The sequence below is a fragment of the Hibiscus syriacus genome, unplaced genomic scaffold, assembly GCF_006381635.1.
Source record: "Hibiscus syriacus cultivar Baekdansim isolate YM2019G1 unplaced genomic scaffold, ASM638163v2 tig00116982_pilon, whole genome shotgun sequence".
NCBI classification, from domain to species: Eukaryota; Viridiplantae; Streptophyta; class Magnoliopsida; order Malvales; family Malvaceae; genus Hibiscus; species Hibiscus syriacus.
The window spans coordinates 1,065,032-1,089,066 of NW_024063505.1; the positions used below are offsets into that span (position 1 = coordinate 1,065,032).

General features: G+C 34.0%; 1 pseudogene; it reads left to right on the top strand.

Annotated features, from left to right (window-relative positions):
- The first annotated feature begins 225 nt into the window (after positions 1-225).
- On the top strand, positions 226-3,177 carry LOC120192866 (annotated as a pseudogene).
- Positions 3,178-24,035: the final 20,858 nt, after the last annotated feature.

A 24,035-nucleotide genomic window follows, 5' to 3' on the forward strand; every position in this document is an offset into this window, starting at 1 on the left:
TCGTCGTCTTCCTTAGCTTTAACCATGTGTCCCTCTGTCACTCATTACTCTCTCTTCTTTCCCTTTCTCTATCCCTGCTGCTGATGCTGCCATACGTGTGTTGGACTCTCCACTTTCCTTTTACTTTTGTCCAAACCAGTGAAAGCCCACTCTACCCACGCTCCCACACTCTCACTTAGATAATACGTACATTTATACACGTATATGGGACCATTGTTCTTTGCTTCAAATTCTAGCTTTTTCGTGAAAGACACGATCCGACTCTGCCGCTCTCTCCCTCTCTCTTTCGAGACCTTTTATCTTTCTCTCTTTTTGTAGCTTCGCTTCGCTTCTCTTCGATATGGAAATGGAGAATCATCATCCATATGGTATGCCTGATCTTAGGCAACTGTTCAACGGAAGACCAAGCCATTTCCAAACAGTTCCACAGGGTCCTGAGTTATTCTCCTCAGGCAACCGGAATCTGCCGCTCCCACAACCTCACCACCACCAGTTTGATATGATGCAAATGGCCGTGGGTAGGCACGTTGGTCATGAATTGATGCCTCCTGGACTTCATCACGAGTTCCATTCCGATGCTACTGCTACTAATAATGTTACCACCACGGCTGCTGTGGCTGTCAACAGTGGTTCGACTCCTAGTGCCAGTTGTGGGTTCGATGGTGATGCTATTCCCTTTGGAGGTGACGGAGGGACTGGAAGATGGCCTCGTCAAGAGACTTTAACACTTCTTGAGATCAGATCTCGGCTTGATCCTAAGTTCAAAGAAGCTAATCAAAAGGGTCCTTTGTGGGAGGAAGTTTCCAGGTATTCACTAACTAATAGCCTACCCTAACTCTCTCTCTTCTCTTTCATTTGCAGAGGGTTTCTTTTCTTCTTCTTCTTCTTCTTCCTCTTCTTCAAGTTATCAATTAAAATGGCTTCTTTTGGTTTCACTGTTACTAGCTCTATTGATATGAAAATGGGGTCTTTTTCCCTTTCTTCTTTCTTTCATCCTTCTTACATGATTCCAACAGGAACATACGTATCTCAAATCTTAACTTATGTCAAGAAAACATGTAGTCATAGAGTTTCCTGCTGTTAGACCAACTTTTGAAACAAATTCAGAGTTTTAAGAAAACTACTATGCTGAAACAAGTTCAGCTCAGGACCAGCGAACCAGGCGCTGTTTCTTTTTTTATATATATTTAATTGAGAAAAAGAAGGATGGTTGATCATTTCAATAATCAGTAGTCTTCTACTGACTTGTTTTTCCTTTGAAAGTGTGTTGCCTTCATTATCGTTCAAAGCTTTTTGAACTGTTTCCCCCCTATAAAAAGACCTTTTGGATGTTTAAGTACACATCTACTAGTTTTATCTATCTTTGGTTGCTATTTGAATGGTCAATAATATGCTTTATTGGGTTAACTGCAAATGTTCAGCAAGGGAAACCCAGTTTTTTTTATTCATAACATTGGCAAATATCATCACATGACCTTTTGATAGTCATCTTTTATGTTTTCAGTTACCAAATTTGAATTAGGGTTCCCATTTATAATTTCATATATCCCAATTTCCCCCCTATAAGAATGACCTTTTGGATGTTTAAGTACACATCTACTAGTTTTATCTATCTTTGGTTGCTATTTGAATGGTCAATAATATGCTTTATTGGGTTAACTGCAAAATGTTCAGCAAGGGAAACCCAGTTTTTTTTATTCATAACATTGGCAAATATCATCACATGACCTTTTGATAGTCATCTTTTATGTTTCAGTTACCAAATTTGAATTAGGGTTCCCATTTATAATTTCAACTTATTATCCCAATTTTCATTCTATTTTTTCTGTAGGATCATGTGTGAGGATCATGGGTACCAAAGGAGTGGGAAAAAATGTAGGGAGAAATTTGAGAACTTGTATAAGTATTACAAGAAGACCAGGGAAGGGAAAGCTGGAAGACAAGATGGTAAGCATTACAGATTCTTTAGACAGCTTGATGCCTTATATGGAGAAACCAGCAACTCAGTTTCAGGCCAAGAGAGTCAACTCGTTGGCAACCATTTTCGGTTTCATGCCACTCAATACTGCAATATTACTCAAACAAATCAAGATGTGTATTTGAATTCGACACTTCTTCCTCCGATGACAATGGTTTAAGCACTGCAGCTGCAATGGAGAATGGCACTTCATTGAGAAAGAAAAGGGGTTGCAGTAGGTGTTGGAAGGCAAAGATAAAAGAGTTCATTGATTCACAAATGAGGAAACTAATAGAGAGGCAAGAGGCATGGCTTGAGAAGCTGACAAAGACTCTTGAAGAAAAGGAGAAGGAGAGGGTTTCAAGGGAGGAGCAATGGAGGAAAGAAGAGGCTGTAAGGACTGATAGAGAGCACAAGTTTTGGGCCAATGAGCGAGCTTGGATTGAAGGTAGAGATTCTGCTTTAATGGAGGCTTTGCACAATTTGACTGGGAAACAATTGAAGGGTGTTTCATCATCTGTGGTGATAATGTCTAATGAAATGGAAAACCAAAGTGAAACGTTAAAGGACACCGTTATGGCAGATGAGTGGCAAGAGACTGAGATTTCTAAGCTAATACTGCTGAGAACCACCATGGAAGGGTGCTCTGAAGAGATTCTATGGGAAGAAATAGCTGCTAAGATGGCTTGTTTAGGCTTTGAGAAGAGTGCTTTAATGTGCAAAGAGAAATGGGATAGAATTGGCGCTTACTTGATGAAAACAAAGGAGAGCAATAAAAAGCGAAAGGAGAACACAGGAGATCACTGTGGCTATTATCAGAACAATAAGTCACTCTACACTGAAAGAGTGAGACTCCAAGAAAATGATAGCTCTTCCCCTTGTAACTCCAACGCTGTTGGCAATGGTGTAAATGACAGTTGCTTTCGCTTCTTAATGAACGATGGAGAGAACTATTGGGAAAGCTATGGTTTGAAGCTCAATAAAGGTGGAAACCAGTAACAAATTGAAAGCTCTCCCCCCCACCCCCCAAAAAAAAGAACATATTTCTATTCTAATCCCACATCTGATGTATGCAAATGGGTGCTGATACTTTCAAGAGGTAAGAGACTATATGACAAATTTTACACACTCTTTTGAGAGGAGTTTTTTACAATGTATAAGCAACTGATTATGAGAATTTTATAGATAGGAAATTGTGTTTGACGTGGTTCTCTTAGCAACTGCGCATTTAATATTAATAACAATAAAGGGTTTAAATATCTTGAAAAGAGGTAAAAGAAAGACTTAAATGTTGTTCTAAATCACTGAATTCTTCATATCTTAACTTCTTAAGTACATATTTCTGCCATGCATGGAAATTTGATTTTTCTTTTAGTTCTTCACTAGTTTTAATTATCATTTGTTGTTTAAATTACTATATCTGGTCCAAATTTTCTTTCTTTATATGCAATATACAACGTGCATGAGTTGAGAGCATTTCCCCTCACGTGTGCTCAAGTTTGTGTACTATTTTCTCTGAAGTACGGTATATGGGTTATATATATTATATAGATGGACAGAAAAATCATTTTTAACCCCGGCAGTAGTGTTGAGTGAAATTTGTCATTCTTTTCTACCAAGTTATTTTCTTCATAATATTCAAAGAGTTTGTTTGGTGATCTTGGAAATTCCTAGGAAACAAATTGCAGATAAAATTGAGGTCAATTGATAAACTGCTAATTGGCCTTCTCAAACAATAACAAGCTCTCTTTTAAGATTCAATGCAACAAGAAATGTCCATTTTACAATGACTGTTCCTTGATTGAAAGTTTATATATATATGACGTTACGAATAGAAATAGCAACCTTCCTTTTTTGTCTCTTTGAAACTTTTTGGCCATTTAAAAGTAAAATAGTCATATTACAGGAATCAACAATAACTATGCACTCATCAAAAGAATCCTTGTTTTGAAATAGATACATACATAATACACACACACACACAATATATATATATATATATATATATTAGTAGTAGTAAATGTATAACTTTGTTTCCACATAAATATAGCTCGACGTGAACAAATCCTGAATTTCCTCACATGCCTTGGCTACTTTTGGTGAATCAAGAAAGACACTAGAAAAACGCTGGTTTTTAAAGCAATATTATTCCAATGATTTTGCTTTTTGGAGGTTATATGAAGTTGGTAATGCTGCAAAATTAATGGTGTCAAATGAATCATTAATGACAAGACCGACGCATGATTTCATATTATATGAGCGAATTTATAAAATTTTAAGGGACGAATATATTTATCAATAAAAAATATAATTTTTTTTAAATATAAGAATATTTATAAATATTAAGGGGATGACCGTCCCATCTGCTCTTAAAATTTGTGGACCACCTTAAATTTATCTATTTATTAATTATATAAATGTAATAATTTAGTATTAACTATTTATTAACTTGGACTTTAAAGGATATAAAAGGTACATTTAAATCTTTTGCTGACGACTTCATTGAGTAGTCTCAATTGTATAATGAAATTATTATTCTTATTAAAAGATATGAATTTGAACACTTGTATCTATAGAATGAATATAAGTTAAAAAAATTTAAACATATATTAACTTATATTTGTAACACCCCAGAATTTAATTAAAAGAAAGTTAAGGACCAAAATGTAAGTTTCTGAAGTTTTTAACTCAGTTTTGGAACCTGTGGGAAGTTTAGGGACTTAACCCTGAAATATCCCATTTTTTCTAGTCAGTAGAAACAAAATGAGTTATAGTTGCAGAGGGGTTTGAACCCATAACCCTAGGTTTATGGGTACCCATGCTGTAGCCTCTAGGCTACACTTCTATTTATGTTTTAACTAATAAAATATATATCTCATTATAATTTTGCTGAGTGTTAACCCATAAAAAATCCGTTCAGGAACCAACCCCAAATCCCAAAGTTTTTCCCCAAAATCAAATAACCCTAGCCATCACCATTGAACCACTATGTTTTGGCCGTCGTCAGTCTGCGCCGTCACTGCCAGTCGAATCATCGTCCACCGGTGACTCAACCCCGACTCTTATATCACCCCAATCGATCACCGATCGTCTCCAAACCAGGCAGGAAAACCCTCTCATCGTCGTCGCTTTGTCCCTAGATAACGATCGTTTCAATCACCTGTTGGATACACCGCCGACGTCTTTAGACTTATCATTGTCGGTCGCTCAAAACCCATCTCTTGTGTCACTCTGTCGCTGTCGTTTTCCCTGTCATGGATGTGTAAGTCCGATCTCACCCGTTTAAATGTATTTCACGATTGAATAGATTTCGATTGAATTTTTGACTGAATTTGATGGATTCTGGTAAGTGGAAGCTCCCAGAGTAGTTGGCTGTAGTCCCCCGACTCGTCGCTATCGTCATGCGTCGTCGCGTACGCGTGAGTCTCGTCCTCGCCTAGAAAAACGTTATAGAATGATCCAAGTGGACTGAACCGACCCGAGCCGGTTTGAATCGATCTGAGTTAACTCGGACAGAACTGAGTCAATCGAACCAGTCTGACCCGTTGACCTTGACCCGAACCATTAACTTTGACCTGAGTGTTGACATTCTCGTTGACTTTGACTTTGACCAGCGTTGACTTTGAGTTTGACCGAAAAGTTAAATTTTCTTAAAAGTTATATTTTATGTTTTTCAACATCCCGAGTCCAAATCTGAAGTCTGGTTTGCCAAATTCGAACTCTGAAATCTATTTTTTGGCATTTTATCTCTCGATTTAATACGAGTTTTCACGTTTAAGTTCTGTTTCTAATGCAATTGGTTTTTCCATGTATTCAAGACATTATAAGACGTGGAATTAAAATTCTAGGGCGATCAAATAAAGTTTAATTGGTTAACCGATGTATGTTTTTCGGAACTCGTTGATAATTGGTAAATGCATGAATGGAAATGATTGGTCAATTAGGTGTATTTAATTATCATTAGACTCAAACTGATTAAGATATAAAGGCAGAACACTATATAAAACTCAGACAGCTCGTAAAAGAAAATGATAAATCCATCGAAAATAATTCTAAGTTTAGGGATTAGTTAGTAAATAAATTGACCTCATGATCCAAAATTCTTATTAATTTCTTTAAAGGTTAAATACCGAGAATACTTGGTTAAGAAATTACAAAAGTAACTCTATGGAGTAAAATTACAAAACACCCTTAAACTGTAAAAAGACCAAGATTTCCCTTGAAGGTGAAAAATAACCCAGAAAGGATATACTTAACCAATTACCAAAAAACATGCTTACGTTTGGATTGAAAAAAATTACTGAAATGTGATCGAGCTACGAAATAACTAAAATAACCTCTGATATTCGAATGAATAAAATACCCCTGAACCCTAAAAGTGTAGAATACCTTGAACTCTAAGATGACCGAAGTAACTTCGAGTGTTGAAGTGACCTAAATATCCTAACGAGTTGGAATAAGTGAATGACTTTTGATAAATTCTAGAAACACCAATAAAGATATATTGTATCATCCATAAAGGTTATGGAGCATAACTCAAGTATGTTGAGTATTCTTGATACCGATACATCATAGAAATATATAATACCATCGAATACCTGATCGTCTCCTCTAGTTCCATTCAGTTGTGATTCTGAAAGTGACCAGTTCAACCAGTGTAATCAATATTAAGAAGTGATTATTCGTGAAGTATATCAGTCTGGATTATTGACAAGTTTTATAGGGTGGAGATTGCTAGTACGATTTGACTAGAAATCATGATAATTCGATACAAATTCAGAATAATGCAAACTACCGTTTTACCTTTATTGGATTAAGTTATTAAGAGTCCATCAGAAATTAAAATGTCTGAAATACTCCTATTTTCCTGAATAATGGAAACAATCATGTTATATCTAGATCTTCAATAATTCTGATGTAAAGGTTCTTGATTACCTTTTTAATATACTCGAATCTAAATGATTTTTTAAACATCAATTTCTGAATGTTGATTAGATCTGCTAATGACTGAACCCTTTTTATCAAGACCTCGATTCTAAATTTCATCCAATCTACATAAGTTATATGTTTTCCTTCATGATTACGATCAATTGCCTCCGAAAAATAACTGAATCTTCTAGTGTGTTCCCTATATGTTACTTGACCATTTTATTTGTATTAAAAATTATAAATTGATATCTGGTTGATTTACGATTGTTTTTACTTATTGATATAATGATTTATTGGTTACTTGTTTTACTGAAAAAAAGAAGAAATATGCCTGAAGTATGGATCATGGAACTATTGATTACTACTTGAACTATTTTATTGGGACACAATCTGGGTAGGCTAAAGTATAGAGGTTCAGCTCTGATCAAGTTGGTAATTCCTTACGGACCTAAGGTGACATTTGGGTAGACTCTAAGGCCCCAAGGCACTCCCTTAGTATGGGGACTGCATTTTAGTTTATGGGTAGAGGGCATTTATGTGATTTAAATAACTACATTATCATTTTTACAACATTCTACTGGATCATGATTTTGATATTAAAGTTATTGCTCAATATGAATTCTACTGGATACTATATGGGTAAGAGTTTGGAATACGGAGGTTCAGCTCTAATCAAGCTGGTAAATCCTTACAGACCTAAGGAGACCCTTGGGTAGGCCCACAGGCCCCAAGGTACTCCTTTAAGGTGGCCCATTTACTGTGTGCTTAGGGTATGTCCTTATGCATATAGTTCTGGGGGACTGCATATGGAGTATTTGGGTGGATGATATTACAGTGATTTTAAAACCTATTTTACTGAAATAAACTACTATTTTTTTCAAACTATGAATACATTTATTCTGATTTGGTGGGAACACACTAGACTCTTCATCTCAATCTCCTGAGTCTCTCTCTGAATATTTCCTTTAGATTTTGATTTCCTAATTTTACATGAAGAAATGATTAATGAAATCTGAGCTCGTTGGTAGAACCTGATGATGTCTGTATCGTTAAGAAAATTCATGCTTTACTTATACCTGATGGCCTATTGCATTCATTTGGTAGTTATGTATTACTGAGCTTCCCAAAGCTCACTCTTTACTCACTATTTCAGGTTAAAAGAATTGATCCAGTGCAGCTAACAACTTCAGTATTGAGAGTTCTTTTGGCTTTGCTTGCAGAATACGATACAATGTGTAATTAGGCGGCATGTAGGCCATATTTGAATTTTTTTATATACTGATTCTGAAGCTTCTATTTTATTTATAAATAGTTTTATGATTTTATACGTTTTAACAACAAAAATTTAAATTTTTCTTGGTTTTTTACTGTGGGTCACTCCAATAGCCTTAATGTGACACCTCGGATCAGAATGGGTCACCTGCATCGGTCTGAGGGTTTATATTTAGTGGTATCAGAGTTTAGGTTGAGTCGAGTCTTCTGGGTAGATCAGTCGATCATAGGATGTCTGGTCTGTACATGCCCCTAGATTATGACTGTACTCTTTTGAGCCTGAACTCTGATGTCAAATAATCATTCTATAATAAGTATACCAAAGTATCTTATCTGTTATGACTCAATCTGTGCAAAAAAGGAATAATGTCTATATTCGTCCTAATTTTGGAAGTTACCCTATGAGTAATGTCAGAGATTATTTGTTCGAGAATTTTGACCCGACTTCCGACTTGAATTTGAGTTATTACCCCCAACGTTCTGTGATGATAAACTCGTACCCAAACCTTATAAGTGACATTCCGATATTAAGAACTTCTACTAAAGTGGATTGCAGAGCATGATTTTGGTCCAAGCTGTGATAAGGTGTTCTCCTCCTAAAGTTCTGTACTGATGTACTGAGTTGAAGAATTTTTGGAATGTAACACCCATTTCCCGTAAACATTTTTGTACACGAGTCACAAATGTCACATGACTTTTGAAACATTCTCTATACTTGAAGATCAGTAAAATTTTTCGTTTTCTTTAAATAAAACCATTTAATAAGATATTAAACACTATTAAATATAAAATGCTCCAGTTAATCTATTACAAACCAGTTTCCAAATATTAAAATAGAGCTAATAGGACATTCATAAGTACATGCAACTAAACTAAGTAAAAAATTCCATCATAGGATGTCTTACTGATATTGTAATATATTCCTTGATGCTTGGAGTTGCTCGGTACTCTTTACTTCTAATCTCGGCTTTTACCTACGCGTGAAACTAATACACGTTAAGTATTTACTTAGTGAGGCATAGTAATACAAAATGAATTATACTTAAATATAAGCATATTCCAAATTATTAAATACAAATGAAAATCGTATAATTCAATTCAATACATCAAATAGGCTTGGCTAACAATCTTCAATCAAATAACATGATAACTATCCTTAGTATGCCCATCATACCTTTCAATCAGAATTTTCTAATTTATCCTTTGTTTGCCCTGTATATGATGAATGAAACTACATGGTACCTGAGTTGCACCTAAATGCCTTAATTAAAACATAAGTACATCATATATATCAAAAATCATTATTTTCATAACATTATAAGTTATATGGGGTGCACACATAGTGCCGATACGGTCGTTCATAAACACATTATGAATTCTGTGGGTTGCACACTTAGTGCTGATACGATCGTTCATCAACATATGATGAATTCTATAGGCTGCACACTTAGTGCCTATATGACTGTTCATCAACATATGATGAATTCGTGGGTTTCACACTTAGTGCCTATACGGTTGTTCATCAACATATTATGAATTTCGTGGGTTGCACACATATTGCCTAAACGGTTGTTCATCAACTTATGATGAATTTCGTGGGTTGCACACCTAGTGCCAAAACGGTTGTTTATCAACTTATGATGAATTCCGTGGGTTGCACACTTAGTGCCTAAATGGTTGTTCATTAACTTATGATGAATTCCATGGGTTTCACACCTAGTGCTAAAATGGTTGTTCATCAACTTATGTTGAATTCCATGGGTTGCACACGTAGTGCCTAAACGGTTGTTCATCAACTTATGATGAATTTCGTGGGTTGTACATATAGTGCCAAAAATACACATAGTATTGATATACAATTGTAACATATACTTTTAACACATATATTTATAACTCTTACTGTACATAATAAATGCACTCACCTGATATGCCTCGGTTGTATGCTTTAAGGATGTCCAACTACTTGGCAACTTTATATTTGCCCTTGTTCTTACTTGACTCGGGAATTGGGTTACGATCTACTCAATCATCCATTAAAGACACACACCATACCAATTGTTAGTATATTCTCTAGCATGTAGCATTTATACTTTAATAATACTCACAAATATTATTATTTAGATTTCTATGACAATTTCAGCCTATCTTTAAATTCTAGGCTCAATAGTATCGATACCCCTACCCTGGTATCGATACGTTTATACTATGGTGCCAATACCGCCTTTCAGTATCGATACCATTTTTACATTCTGTAATCCATGGTATCGATACTTTCCTTTTGATATCGATACCCCATTAGTATCGATACTAATTACATTAGTACCAGTATTGTTCATCATATTTCTACCCATTTAAACCTATAGTATCGATACTATTCTATCAGTATCGATACTATTCTATCAGTACCGATACCCTTACCCATATTTTCCATTTTTCAGCCTGATTTTACCCAAATTTGGTCAAATTTCCTTATGTTTACCCTCAACAATACTATTAAACTATTATTTACTTATCCCTACTAACTTTCCTTCATTTTGCTTCTTAAAACATCTAAAATCTCCCAAGAACATTTCCATCTGCGTATCATACCACTTTTTCTAACATGTTTTTAATCACATCCAATGCTTCTAATCTTTTATTTACTTCTTTGACAAGTCAAATATACGAATAAACACCAATAAAAACTCATATTCTGACATATCAATTAAAAACCCATGTTCTTAAATCTCAAATATTTCATCCATCTCCTAGTTTTAATCTTATTTAACCCTTCCATAAGGTTTTATAATACTAAATGATCCAAGAACAACCCAAAAACAAGAGGAATAGTTGGTTAAATTAAGCCTTACCTTTGTCTATGGAGGTTTGTCCTTACACGGGGGAATAAGAAGAAAGAATATAACTATGATGGCTTTTCTTTTCCCCTTTGTCTTCCTTAAATCCCTAATAAGGAAAATTTTTTAAATTCATTTCTCCTTAAAGGACCAAAATACCCTCTATATTCATTCATTGTTACAAATTAGTCAAAACACTATTCCAATCATTTCTTATCTTTTTATCATTATTCAAATAAGTCTTCAAATTTTTAAATCTTTTCAATAAGGTCACTAATATGATATTTGGGGTATTACTCATTTTCTCTCACTCAAATTAACAATAAATTAAACAATTTAATGATTTAAATTAAATATTTCTCAATTATTTAAGCTTACCTGAAGAAACCTCTGAATCATCACTAGATTCAGAAATCTCCTTTGGATCCTCATCCGATTCAACTTCTCTTGTAAAACGTTCAAACTTTTTAATGGATTCCTCAAATTTAGAAACGTCGTTAAACGCAAGGGATTCCTTCCACATAATGGAGGAAAATCCCCAGCATCTTCTACTCTTCTAAGGTGTGATACTGAAGTCATGTCGGATTCTCTTGGGTCGATTTTGATCTCGACCTTCTTTTCAATATTATCAACTTCCTTACCATTATCTTTAGTTTCCAATATCTAAACACAATCAAAATCATCTTACATTAATAAAAAATAACTTTACTCCCTTATAAGCATCATCATAGTATATATATATATATATATATACAAATATCAGTAAACTCTTGACATCCTAGAGGCATGTATATATTCCTAAAAAATGTAATACTTGAATCATGTTCAGAAACGGCTAAACTTATAGCTCGGATACTAATAAATTTAACACCCATTTCCCGTATACGTTTTCGTACACGAGTCACAGATGTCACATGACTTTTGAAACATTATATATACTCGAAGATTAGTAAAATTTTTCGTTTTCTTTAAATAAAACCATTTAATAAATATTAAACACTTCTACTCCGATTAGCAATACTAGTTCATGTTATCCATATTAAATTAAATATAAAACGGTCCATTTAATCTTTTACAAACCAGTTTCCAATTTTTTTTTTGAAAATCAGTTTCCAAAATATTAAAATAGAGATAATAGGACATTCATAAGTACATGCCACTAAACTAAGTAAAAAATTCCATTATAGGATGTCTTACTGATATTGCAATATATTCCTTGATGCTTGGAGTTGATCGGTACTCTTTACTTCTAATCTCGGCTTTTACCTACGCGTGAAACTAATACACATTAAGTATTTAATTATTGAGGCATAGTAATACAAAATGAATTATACTTAAATATAAGTATATTCCAAATTATCAAAATATAAATGAAAATCATATAATTCAAATCAATACATCAAATAGGCTTGGCGAACCAATATTCATTCAAATAACATGATAACTATCTTTAGTATGCCCAACATACCTTTCAATCAATATTTTTTTAATTTATCCTTTGTTTGCCCAGTATATGATGAATGAAAATAAATGGTACCTGAGTTGCACCTAAATGCCTTAATTAAAACATACGTATATCATATATATCAAAATTCCTTGTTTTCATAACATTACAAGTTATTTGGGGTGCACATGTAGTGTCAATACGGTCGTTCATAAACACATTATGAATTCTATGGGTTGTACACTTAGTGTCGATACGGTCGTTCATAAACATATAATAAATTTCGTGGGTTGCACATTTAGTGTCTATACAGTTGTTAACAAATGATGAATTTTGTGGGTTGCACACTTAGTGCCTATACGTTTGTTCACCAACATATGATGAATTCCGTGGGTTACACACATATTGCCTAAACGGTTGTTCATCAACTTATGATGAATTACGTAGGTTGCACACCTAGTGCCAAAACGGTTGTTCATCAACTTATGAAGAATTTCGTGGGTTACACACTTAGTGCCTAAACGGTTGTTCATCAACTTATGATGAATTCTATGGGTTGTACACCTAATGCCAAATTGGTTGTTCATCAACTAATGATGAATTCCGTGGGTTGTACACTTAGTTCCTAAATGGTTGTTCATCAACTTATGATGAATTTTGTGGGTTGTACAAATAGTGCCAAATGTACACATAGTACTGATATACAATTGTAACATATACTTTTAACACACACATTTATAACTCTTACTGTACATAATAAATGCACTCACCTGGTATGCCTTCGTTGTATACTTTAAGGATGTCCAGCTACTTGGAAACTTTATATTTGCCTTTGTTTTTTCTTGACTCAGGAGTTGGGTTACGATGTACTCAATCATCCATTAAAGACACATATCATACCAATTGTTAGTATATTCTCTAGCATGAAGCATTTATACTTTAATAATACTCACAAGTATTATTATTTAGATTTCTATGACAATTTTAGCCTATTTTTAAATTCTAGGTTCAATAGTATCGATACCCCAACCCTGGTATGAATACTTTTATACTATGGTACCGATACCCCCTTTCAGTATCAATACCATTTTGACATTCTGTAATCCATGGTATCAACACTTTCCTTTTGGTATCGATACCCCATCAATATCGATATTAATTACATTAGTACCGGTATTGTTCATTATATTTCTACCCATTTAAACCCATAGTATCGGTACTGTTCTATCAGTACTGATACCCTTACCTAGATTTTCCATTTTTCAGCCCGATTCTTACCCAAATTTAGTTAAATATCCTTATGTTTACCCTCAACAATACTATTAAACTCTTCTTTAATTATCCTTACTAACTTTCCTTCATTTAGCTTCTTAAAACATCTAAAATCTCCCAAGAACATTTCCATCTAAGAATCATACCACTTTTTCTAACATGTTTTTAATCCCATCCAATGCTTTAATCTCTTATTTACTTTTTTGACAAGTCAAATATACTAATAAACACCAATAAAAAATCATATTCTAACATATCAATTAAAAACTCATTTTCTTAAATCTCAAATATTTCATCCATCTCCTAGTTTTAATCTTATTTAACCCCTCTATAAGCTTCTATAATACTCAATGATCCAATAACAACCCAAAAACAAGAGGAAGAGTTGGTTAAATTAAGCCTTACCTTTGGATATAGAGGCTTGTCCTTACACGGGGAAGAAGAAGAAAGGAGATAACTATGATGGCTTTTCTTTTCCCCTTTTTTCTTCCTTAAATCCCTAATAAGGAATAATTATTAAATTCATTCTTAAAGAACCAAAATACCTTCTATATTCATTCATGGTTACAAATTGGTCTGACACATTATTCCAATCATTTCTTATCTTTTTATCATTATTCAAATAAGTCTTCAAATTTTTAAATCTTTTCAATAAGGCCACTAATATGATATTTGGGGTATTACATGGAATCATTCTTGCTCCAATTTTACGAGTTTGAATCCCAATAAGTGGTAAGCTTCGCACTTCAATGATTTCACCTGTGGGAAGTTCAGGGACTTAACTCTAAAATATCCCATTTTTTTGGTCAATAGAAAAAAAATGAATTACGGTGGCAGAGGAGTTGGAACCCGTGACCCTAGAGTCATGGGTACCCATGACCTAGCCACTAGGCTAGCTTTTGTTTATGTTTTACTTAATAAAATATATGTTTTATTATAATTTTGCTGAGTGTTAACCTGTAAAAAAACCCCGTCCGGGAACCAACTCCAAATCCCAAAGTTTTTACCTCAAAATCAAATAATCTTAGCTATCACCTTTGAATCACCCCATTTCGGCGTTAGTGTGAGTCGTCACCGTCAACCGAATCAGCGTCCTCCAGTGACTTAACCTTGAATCTTAGATTGCCCCTATCAGTCATCGATCGTTGTTAAATGAGGGAGGAAAAACCCTCTTATCGTCACCGCTTTTCCCTTGATATCGGTCATTCCAACCACCGATTGGCTGCACCACCGGCGTCTTTAGACTCATCAATGTTGTCCGACTACTCTGTCGTCGTCGTTTTCCCATGGTTATTGTAACGCGTCGTCATGTACCGCTGCGTACGCATAGGGCTCATCCAGAAAAAGTCCAAGTGGACCGAATCGACCCGAAACTGGTTTGAACCGATCTTAGTCAACTCAGACCGAATCGAGTCAACCTAAAATGACCCGAGTCAAATAAACTGGTCTGACCCATTGACCTTTACCCGAACCATTAACTTTAATCTAACCATTGACCTGCATGTTGACTTTGACTTTGACCAACATTGACATTGACTTTGATAGAAAAGTCAAATTTTCTGAAAAGTCATATTTTATGTTTTTCGACATTCTGAGTTTGAATACGAAGTCCATTTTGCCAAATTTGAACTCAGTAAGCTATTTTTCGACATTTTATCTCTCAATTCAATACGAATTTTCACGTTTATGTTCCATTTCTAATGCAATTGATTTTTCCATGTATTCGAGACAGTATGGGACGTGGAATTAAAGTTTGAGGTGATCAAATTGAGTTTAATTGGTTAACTGATGTGGATCGTAAATCGAGGTAATGCTCTACTACCTTTTGTATTCTTTTCGAAACTCATTGATAATTGGTAAATGTATGAATGGAAATGATTGGTCAATTAGGTGTATTTAATTATCATTAGACTCAAACTGAATAAGGAATAAAGGCATAACACTATATAATACTCAGACGGCTCGCAAAAGAAATTGGTAGACCGATAGAAATAATTCTAAGTTCACGTATTAGTTAGTAAATAAATTGACCTCAGGATCCAAAATTCTTATTAATTTTTTAAAGGTTAAATGTCGGGAATACTTGGTTAAGAAACAAAATAACTCTATGGAGTAAAATTACAAAAATACCCTTGTACTGTAAAAATACCAAGGTTGCCCCTGAAGGTGAAAAATAACCCAAAAAGAACATACTTAACCAATTACTAGAAAAAATGCATATGTTTGGATTGAAAACAATTACCGAAATGTCATCGAGCTACGAAATAACTAAAATAACCTTCGATATTCAAAATGATTGAAATACCCCAGAACCCCAAAGAATTAGAATATGTTTAACTCTAAGATGACCAAAGTAAGCTCGAGTGTTAAATTGACCTAAATATCCTAACGACTTGGAATAAGTGAATGTCTTTGGATAAATTCTAGAAACACCAATAAACTTATGTTGTATCATCCCTAAAGGTTATGGAGCATAACTAAAGTATGTCGAATATTCTTGATACTGATACATTACATAAATATATAATACTATCGAATACCTGATCATCTCCTCTAGTTCCTTTTAGTTGTGATTCTGAAAGTGACCATTTCAACTAGTGCAATCAATTTTAAGAAGTGATTATTCGTAAAGTATATCAGTGAGGATTATTGACAAGTTTTATAGGGCGGAGATTGGTTAGTACGATTTGACTCAAAATCATGATAATTCAATATAAATTTAGAATAATACAAACTATTGATTTACCTTTATTGGATTAAGTTACTAAGAATCCATCAGAAATTAAACTGTCTGAAATACCCCTATTTGCCTGAATAATGGAAACACTCATGTTATAACTAGATGTTCAATAATTCTGATGTAAAGGTTCCTAAGTATCTTTTTAATAAACTTGAATCTTAAATGATTTTTGAAACATCAATTCCTGAATGTTGATTTGATCTGCTAATGAATGAACCCTTTTTATAGGGACCTTAATTATGAATTATGTCCAATCTATAGAAGTTATACATTTTTCCTTCGTGATAACAATCAATTGCCTCTGAAAAATAACTAAATCTTCTAGTGTGTTCCCTATATGTTATCTGACCATTTTATTTATATTGAAATTATAAATTAATATCTAGTTGATTTACGATTCTTTTTACTAATTGATAAAAATGATTTATTGGTTACTTCTTTTACTGAGAAAAAGGAAATATGTCTGAAGTGTGGATCATAGAACTACTGGTTACTACTTGAACAATTTATTGGGAAACTATCTGGGTAGGCTGGAGTATGGAGGTTCAGCTCTAATCAAGTTGGTAATTCCTTACGGACCTAAGGTGACCTTTGGGTAGACTCTAAGGCCCCAAGGCATTCCCTTAGTATGGGGACTGTATTTTGGTGTTTGGGTGGAGGGCATTTATGTGATTTAAATAACTATGTTTTCATTTTTACAACATTCTACTGGATCATGATTTTGATATTAAGGTTATTGGTCAATCTGAATTCTACTAGATACTATATTGGTAAGAGTCTAGAGTACGGAGGTTTAGCTCTGATAAAGCTGGTAAATCCTTACGGACCTAAGGAGACAATTGTGTAGGCTCATAGGCCCCAAGGTACTCCCTTTGGGTGGCTCATTTACTGTGTTCTTAGGGTAAGTCCTTATGCATGCAGTTCTAGGGGATTACATATGGAGTATTATGGTGGAGGATATTACAGTGATTTAAAAACATGTTTTACTCATATAAACTACTATTGTTTTTAAACTATGATTACATTTATTCTGAGTTGGAGAGAACACAATAGACTCTTCATCTAAATCTCATGAGTCTCTCTCTTTTAACATTTTCTTGATTTCATGACTGTTACATGAAGAAATGATTAATGAAATCTGAGCTCGTCGATAGAACCTGATGATGTCTGTATCGTTAAGAAAATTCATGTTTTACTTATACCTGATGGCCTATTGTATTCATCTGGTAGTTCTGTATTACTGAATTTCCCAAATTTCACTCTTTACTCACCATTTCAGGTTAAAAGAATCGATCCAGTGCATCTAACAACTTTAGTATTGGGAGTTCCTTTGGTTTTGCTTGTAGAATATGACACAATGTGTAATTAGGGGGCATGTAGATCAGATCTAATTTTTTTATATACTGAGTTTGGAACTTGTATGATTTTAATTATGTTTGTAATATATGAATGGTTTTCTGAGCTTGTATTTTACTTATAAATTGTTTTATGATTTTACACGTTTTAACAAAAAAATTAATTTTTTCCTGAATTTTTACTGTGGGTCGCTCTGGTATCCCTAACGTAACACCTCAGATCAGATCGTGTCAATTGCATCGGTCTGGGGGTGCTACATTTAGTGGTATTAGAGCTTATGTTGAGTTGAGTCTTCTGGGTAGATCGACCGATCGACTATTATAGGTTGTCTGATCTGTACATGCCCCTAGATTATGATCGTACTCTTCTGAGCCTGAACTCTAATGTCAAATAATCATTCTGTAATAAGTATACCAAAGTATCTTATCTTTTATGACTCAATCTGTACAAAAAAGGAATAATGTCAGCATTCGTCCTAAGTTTGGAAGTTACCCTACGACTAATGTCAGAGATTATTTGTTGGAGAATTTTGACCCGAATTTCAACCTAAATTTGAGTTGTTAACCCCCAAACATTCTGTGATGATAAACTCGTAGCCAAACTTTATTAGAGAATTGCTACTCAAGTGGATTGAAGAGCACGATTTTGGTCTAATCTGTGATAAGATGTTCTCCTCCTAAAGTTCTGCACTGATGTACTAAGTTGAATAATTTTTGGATTCATTCTTGCTCAAATTTTATGAGTTTGAACCCAATAAGTGATGAGCTTTGTACCTCAATAATTTAACCTGTATGAGATTAAAGTAAATTTTTGAATACTTGGTAAAGGTGTAAATCTCGAGGTGATGATGCTCGTATAAAAGAAAACAATTATGTATGTATGTTGCACTTAAAATAAGCAAGTGTTATTCTGATTATGGATTGGTAATTAAGGTATGTTTGTTTCTACGAGGGGAATTATGTTTAGATTCTGGAATTTTGACAAAGAAGAGATATATGCATAATCAGCTAGTTAAGGTTTAGTATAAGGAATCATAACCCTTAAAAAGATACCTGAGAGATTAAAGAATTGATTAAAGCTCATTTTCCTCATTTTTATAACTTGGGTAAATTTCGAGGACAAAATTTCTTTTAAGGATGGGAGAATTATAACATTCCAAAATTTAATTAAAAGAAAGTTGAGGACCAAATTGTAAGTTTATGAAGTTTTCAGCTTGGTTTTGGAACCTGTGGAAAGTTCAGGGACTTAACGCTAAAATATCTCATTTTTTCTGGTTAGTAGAAAAAATAAATTATGGTGACTGAGGGGTTTAAACCCGTGACCCTAGGATCATGGGTACCCATGACCTAGCCACTAGGCTAGCTTCTGTTTATGTTTTAATTAATAAAATATATATTTTTATTATAATTTTGCTAGGTGTTAACCCATAAAACCCCTCGTTCGGGAACAAACCCCAAATCCCAAAGATTTTCCCCAAAATCAAATAGCCCTAGCCATCACCGTCGAACCACCCCGTTCCGACCGTCGTTAGTGTGCGTCATCACTGCTAGAAGAATTAGCGTCCTCTGATGACTTAACATCGACTCTTAGATGCCCCAATCGATCATCGATCATCCCCAAATGAGGGAGGAAAACCCTCTCATCGCCGTCTCTTTCCCTCGATATTGGTCATTTCAGCCACCGATTGGCTGCACTGCCAACGTCTTTAGACTCATCATTATCGTTTGCTTAAAGCCCAGCCCTTGGGTCACACTGTCATTTTCGTTTTCCTCGTCGTTGGCTTGGGTATGTCTAATAGCACTCCGATTTAATGTATTTCATGATTGAGTGGATTTTGGTTGAATTTTTGGACAGAATTTGATGGATTCTGGAAAGTGGAAGCTCCAAGAGTAGTCGACTGCCGTCCCCCAACCCATTACTATCCTTACGCGCTACCATGTGCCACCGTGTGCGCGTGGGGCTCATCATCGCCTAGAAAAACCATCTAAAACGATCCAGGTGAACCGAATCTGCCCGAGCCAATTTGAACCGATCTGAGTCAACTCAGACCAAACCGAGTCAACCTGAACTGATCCAAGTCAACTGAACCGGTTTGAGCCATTGACCTTGACCCGAACCATTAACTTTGACCTGACCGTTGACCTGACCATTGACTTTGACTTTGACCAAAAAGTCAAATTTTCTAAAAAGTCATATTTTATGTTTTTTGACATCCTGATTTCGAATCCGTAGTCCGTTTTGCTAAATTCGAACTCGGTAATATATTTTTCAGCATTTTATCTCCCGATTCAATACAAATTTTCATGTTTAAGTTCCATTTCTAATGCAATTGGTTTTTTCATGTATTCGAGACATTATTGGAAGTGGAATTAAAGTTTGAGGGTGATCAAATGGAGTTTAATTGGTTAACCGATGTAGCTTGTAAATCGAGGAAATACTCTACTACCTTTTGTATGCTTTTCAGAATTCATTGATAACTGGTAAATGTATGAATGTAAATGATTGCTCAATTAGGTGTATTTAATTATCATTGGACTCAAACTAAATAAGGAATAAAGGAAGAACACTATATAAGACTCAGACGGCTCGCAAAAGAAATTGGTAGATCGACAGAAAATAATTCTAAGTTTAGAGATTATTAAGTAAATAAATTAACCTTAGGATCCAAAATTCTTATTAATTGCTTTAAAGGTTAAATGCCGAGAATACTTGGTTAAGAAATTAGAAAAATAACTCTATAGAGTAAAATTAAAAAAATGCCCTTATACTGTAAAAAACCAAGATTGCCCCTGAAGATGAAAAATAACCCAGAAAGAACATACTTAAATAATTACCAGAAAAGTGCATATGTTTGGATTGAAAACAATTATCGGAATGTCATCGAGCTGTGAAATAACTAAAATAACATCCGATGTTCAAATGATTGAAATACCCCTGAACCCCAAAGGATTAAAATACCTTTAACTCTATGATGACCAAAGTAACCTCGAGTGTTGAAGTGACTTAAATATCCTAACAACTTGGAATAAGTGAATGTCTTTAGATAATTTCTAGAAACACCAATAAACTTATGTTGTATCATCACTAAAGGTTATGGAGTATAACTCAAGTATGCTGAGTATTCTTGATACTGATATATCACAGAAATATATAATACCATCGAATACCTGATTGTCTCCTCTTGTTCCGTTCAGTGGTGATTTTGAAAGTGACCAAATCAACCAATGTAATCAATATTAAGAAGTGATTATTCGTGAAGTATATCAGTCCAAATTATTGACAATTTTTACAGGGTGGAGATCAGTTAGTACTATTTGACTAGAAATCATGATAATTTGATATAAATTCATAATAATGCAAATTACCATTTTACCGTTATTGGATTAAGTTACTAAGAATCCATCAGAAATTAAAATGTTCGAAATACCCCTATTTGCCTTAATAATGGAAACACTCATGTTATATCTAGATCTTTAATAATTCTAATATAAAGGTTCCTGAGTACCTTTTTAATACACTCATATCTTAAATGATTTTTGAAACATTAATTTCTGAATGTTGATTAGATCTGCTAATAAACGAACCCTTTTTATAGGGACGAACCCCTTTTATAGGGACCTCAATTCTAAATTTTGTCTAATCTACAAAAGTTATATGTTTTTCCTTCCTAATATCTATCATTTGTCTCCGAAAAATAACATAATCTTTTGGTGTGTTCCCTATATGTTACCTGATCGTTTTATTTGTATTGAAATTATAAATTGATATCTGGTTGATTTACGATTCTTTTTACAGATTGATATAATGATTTATTGGTTACTTGTTTTACTAAAAAAAAGGAAATATGCCTAAAGTATGGATCATGGAGCTACTGGTCACTACTTGAACTGTTTTATTGGGACACTATATGGGTAGGCCAGAGTATGGATGCTCTAAGGCCCCAAGGCAATCCCTTAGTAAGAGGAATGTATTTTGGTGTACGGGTGGAGGGAATTTATGTGATTTAAATAACTACATTGTCATTTTTACAACATTCTATTGGATCATGATTTTGATATTAAAGTCATTGCTCAATCTGAATTCTACTAGATACTATACGGGTAAGAGTCTGGAGTACGGAGGTTCAGCTCTGATCAAACTGGTAAATCCTTACGGACCTAAGGAGACCATTGGGTAGGACCATAGGCCCCAAGGTACTCCCTTAGGGTGGATCCTTTGTTGTGTGTTTAGGGTAAGTCTTTATGTATAAAGTTATAGGGGACTGCATATGGAGTATTCAGGTGGAGGGTATTACAGTGATTTTAAAACATGTTTTTTCTGAAATAAACTACTATTGTTTTTAAACTATGATTACATTTTTTCTGATTTGGAGGGAACACATTAGACTCTTCATCTCAATCGGCTGAGTCTCTCTGTGAATATTTCCTTCAAATTTTGATTTCCTGACTGTTACATGAAGATATGATTAATGAAATCTGAGCTCGTCGGTAGAACCTGATGATGTCTGTATCGTTAAGAAAATTCATGATTTACTTATACTGATGGCCTATTGCATTCATCTGGTAGTTCTGTATTACTGAGCTTCCGAAAGCTCACTCTTTACTCACCATTTCAAGTTAAAAGAATCGATCCAATCCAAGCTAACAACGTCAATATTGGGAGTTTCTTTGCTTTGCTTGCAGAATACGGTACAATATGTAATTAGGGGGCATGTAGGTCACATTTGATTTTTTTCTATATACAGAGTCTGGAACTTGTATGATTTTAATTTTGTTTGTAATATATGAATAGTTTTTTGAGCTTGTATTTTATTTATAAATTATTTTATGATTTTACACGTTTTAACAAAAAAATTATTTTTTTCTTGGATTTTTACTATGGGTCGCTCCGGTGCCCCTCATGTGACACCTTGGATCGGATCGGGTTACGCCGCATCGGTCTGAGGGTGTTACAATATTAATTCAAGACTATTAAAAAAATAGACTAAAAATCTCATATTTCAATATGAATGCATATGTTGTAATACCATCAGTATCAAATTAAAGTAGATGGATTAAATCTCATATTTCAATTTAAAAGATAGACTAAAAATCAAAATTAGACCTATATTTTTGTGATATATATATGAATATGTATGTGTGCGCATGCATGTATGTAGCTTCAATAAAATGGTGGAAAGAAATGCAATATATGCATAAAATGAATAGACATGAAATGATGAGAGGAGTAAGAAAGAGATGGATTGGCGTTGCCGTCCATGGAAGCTTTTTCACATTGTTGTAGGAGTGCAATCTTTCAGTTTCATGTAACATAGACACTACATTTATGATCTCCCATACTTGCGTCAACTAGTGCTCCTTTTCTTATACTTTTATTTCCCTTTCCAAACAGGGAACTCTCCGTACATAGGAAAGCGTCAAGAAGCTTCCCGCACCAGAATGGGGGACCAAATAAAGGGGGAGACAACATTGCAGTCATTTTCACTGCAATAAATTCGAAAAAAAAGGGAAAGAGAAACGTACATTGCCTTCTTTTATCAGTTTTTCCTTTTGCCTATTTCGTGAGTTCTGAAGCAAGCTTTAGTTGTCCCAAGGCATTGAGACAGTACTTTGCAGTGCATTTAGCAGTCAAAGGAAATGGATATATAAAATTAGAGGATGAAGTACATATATATGGTGCCTACCATATAAGATGTTATTTTGTTGAATCTATAATTATTAAAAAATATAAAATAATTATTCGATTATAGAATGTTGTTTCGTTAAGTTTTCAATTATTAAAAGTTATCAAATGATCACTTCATTAATCATGTTTGAAATTCTTTCTTTTCCATTAAAAATTGATGGTCGTATGTGTTAGAGGTTAACCTCTTAACTGATATATGATAAAATATGATCTTATAACTGTTTAAGTTATATTTTATGGATCAACTCCTCGTTTACATTAGTGGCCAAGCTAATGCTTAAAACATTATTTCTTCGAGCCAGTACTTGAAAGCAACAACGGTTCCAATAGGCATCATTAAAATATGATTTTATCATATCCTGGTTATTATGTTAACGTCAATATTTAAAAAAAAACGGATAAATTCGAAACATATGAATAGTCATGAGACCATTTTGTAACTTTTAATAGTATGAGAACTTAACAAAATAGTGTCATATAGTCAAAAGATCATTTTATAAATTTTAATAGTTTAGAAACTCAACAAAACAACATCTTATAGTAATG